This window comes from Octopus bimaculoides, chromosome 14, assembly GCF_001194135.2.
Source record: "Octopus bimaculoides isolate UCB-OBI-ISO-001 chromosome 14, ASM119413v2, whole genome shotgun sequence".
NCBI lineage: Eukaryota > Metazoa > Mollusca > Cephalopoda > Octopoda > Octopodidae > Octopus > Octopus bimaculoides.
In genome coordinates, this window is record NC_068994.1 from 14,228,849 (window position 1) to 14,232,133 (window position 3,285).

Below are 3,285 nucleotides of genomic sequence, written 5' to 3' on the forward strand. Positions count from 1 at the left end.
TATGGATTTCTGAAATTTTGGGTATTTCTATATAGAGAGGTAAAATAAACTAAATTTATGTATTGACAGATGATTCATTTCCTATTATTTACGCAGAATTAGTAATTTAGTTGTCAATTTGCCATCCTTTTGTAGAATTAAGGCTTTGTACACATCAAGGCATGTTATGAACTAGTATTCTGCACAAATCATTGATTCTGTAAGGAAGCATTTGGTTGTAATAGGTGATTGTTGTATTTCATCTTTCAACAGGCACTATAGGCTCTCAATTGGATTCATGTCAGATGAATTTCCTAGCCATGGAAGTACGTTAACAGCATTTTTGGTGAACCATGTCTTTACCAATTTTGCTGTATGGCATGGTACTGAGTCCTCTTGGAATATCCAAGGCCTGTCTTCATACCATTCCCGTATTTGTGGTATTAGTCTACTTCTAAGTACCTCTATGTAACTCTCTTGGTTCATAGAACCTTCAATTATTTTCAGGTAACTAGTTCCATAGGCAGAAATTGTCCTCCAAACCATAATCTTCTGTGGAAATTTTAGTGTTTTTCCCCACTCAACCCAAAACAGATGTTGTTTTGGGCTGAGTGAGGATGCTAGATTCCCTTGTTTGAAAATATAAGGACACAGATTGTGTTGTATAGCTGGCTTGAGACGATGTCTCCTGGTGCTAAATTACAGCAACATTGGTCCTAAACCAGGACTGCCACGTTATGTTAGCAAACAATCTTTACTACAAAGTACTGTTGCTGAATATCTCACATTGTGAGATTTTTAAAATAGTGATTTTCTCAGATCTCTTTGTTTACCCATCTCGGCCTGGAATTGAAACAACATGTTATTTGCACTTTAAGTACAACTTACTGCATGAATTTGTAACTAATACATTAGAACACAAACAAGCAGCCTACACCGCCACTACTCGACTATAACCAAAGGAAATGTGGGCTGCAGCAACTGAGTTGCATAATGCAATTTAGTGTTGCCACACAACAGAAGCTCATTATTGCCAGATGTCACTAGAAACCCGTATAAGCCATAGTCAAAATCAAAGTCAGAGAATGTACAGTTGTAAATGTGTGAAAATTAATATAATTTAAACTTATTTGTCTCATTTGAATAACCAAACAAGCAAAATATATAGTGTTTCCTAAAAATCCATAATGTTTCCAATACTGTATTATATATATATATATATATATATATATATATATAATAATAGGGATAAAAATCCAAATTTACATGTAAAAGCCCAATTAAATTCAATTTATCAAAAATCATGGATGAGTTCATGAACTTTGGTTCTTTTCTCTAAATATATATATATATATATATATATATAACAAATATTATTAACTACACATACTTAATGTATATACTTCATGTATTTTCCAGTGGCTGCAATGAATTGTGTAGTGGAGTATAAACAGTTTCAAGGCACCGGTGCTTTGAGAGTGTATATATTCCACCATGCTATTTCAGCTGCTGGAAAATATACAAAGCATATCCATTAAGTATATGTAGTTGATAATATCTATTATAGTAGAGCTGCTTTTATCTCATATACACACACATAATCACACACACACATTCAAGCACACATAATCACACACACACACACACACACACACATGTATATATGTATGTTGAGCAATAATTTCTTTAGAAATGCCATCAGCTTGTCATCTTCTCCAAGTTTGTAGCTTTATGTATTGATGTGCTGAAGTTCTGTTTAATTAAGCTTTAGGTATTTATTTTAATAGTCATTCTTAATTAGCTATTTCTGTTTTTGTAGTCTTTTTTTTCTCTCCTTTTTCATGTTTTGCTTAGTTTGCTATTTCTTTGTTATTTTAATGACTTGAATTTTTTTATAATCTTTGTTTTTTGGTTGTGGTTTAGTGGTAATGTTTGTTGCCAAAAGGAAACAATCATAGAATTAAAGATCTTTCAAAATTCACCAAAGTTCTTGTAGTTTAGCCTCACATTACCTTTGTTTGAGCAAACCTAGGTTCAGAGAGGGGCTATTCCTACCATGATCATTCTCATGTTATGTATATTTAAGACTACTTCGGCATAAAGTTCCTTTTTCTTTTTTTTCTTTTTTCTTTTTTTCAAGTTGGCAGGTTTGTGATTTGCTGATGTATTTGCTTTCTCCAGTGTACAAAGAAGATCTATTTGGATTTTTTTGATAAACAAAACTTTTATTCTTCCTATAAACAAAAAAACAAATACTGTCTTTACTACGAATGACAAAACATTGAGAGAGTTTGAATATTATTGTTCTTGGTGTAATTGTAGCAGCAATCAAACGTTATCAGCTGGTCATTGTGCTGTTGTCATCATTGTTCAGCTGCTGTCAGCTTGTGGCAGCAGCTGTCCACATCTGTGTGGGCTGTCCCCTGGTCATCTCTCTGTGCTTTCTCTCAATGCTCTCTCTCAAGTAGTCCTGGTACGCTAAATTTATAGTGCTGGATAGGCCAAGAGAGAAAGGTACAAAAAGGTGGAATCATTGCTGAAGCCAGTTCTGATTAGTTAAACTTTTTTATCATGTGGGTAATATTCTAGCAAATTTTGACATCCAGTAATTGCTGTATATTCCCACTACACCAGCAAGAAGATTTACTGTGCAGAAGTTCTTTAACCCTTTAAATTTAGAAATCATATATATCCACACAAAATTTCATTACCCTTATCTTTTGTAAGCCGTTTAATATACAAATCTATCTTTTATTGAGAAATATCATATTTGAGACTATTTTCTGTTGAGATATGTCAAGTTTAGTCCCTGAGACCCCTTTCGGAGCCCCCTACCTAATATATAATATCCAAATAAAATTCCCCCTACCTAGTATATAATATTCAAATAAAAAGCAGTTAAGCAAGGAAGTATATGTAAAATAGCTGTGAGACTGAAGAGATAAGAAACGAGGTGAAGGATTCTGGGAGAGGTTTTTCTTAGCCCCTGGTTATTTCAAGCTCAAACTGGCCTATGATCAAAGTCATGCAAGCTGTGATCATCCAGCTTTTTTTTTTTTCTTTTCTTTTTTATCTCTAAAACTGTAATGTATACAGAACTCCGTTTCCTTAGACACATTTTTCTTTCTATTTCTGCTGCTTTTTTCTGTTAGTAGGGTGTGTGATGTGACTAAGATTTGGCCATTATATCTTGTAGGTTCAGTGACATCGTAGAAGCTCCTTGTTCGGCACATCAAAAACATTTTGAGTAGTTGTTGTTTCTCTTGAATACGCCATCCCTTAAGTCTTATCCATTTCATTCTTTTA

General features: G+C 33.5%; 1 protein-coding gene across 1 annotated transcript in view; it reads left to right on the forward strand.

Annotated features, from left to right (window-relative positions):
- Window positions 1–3,285, forward strand: part of LOC106880816 (protein unc-79 homolog) — a 63,435-nt gene that overhangs the window by 43,659 nt on the left and 16,491 nt on the right. The window lies entirely within an intron of this gene.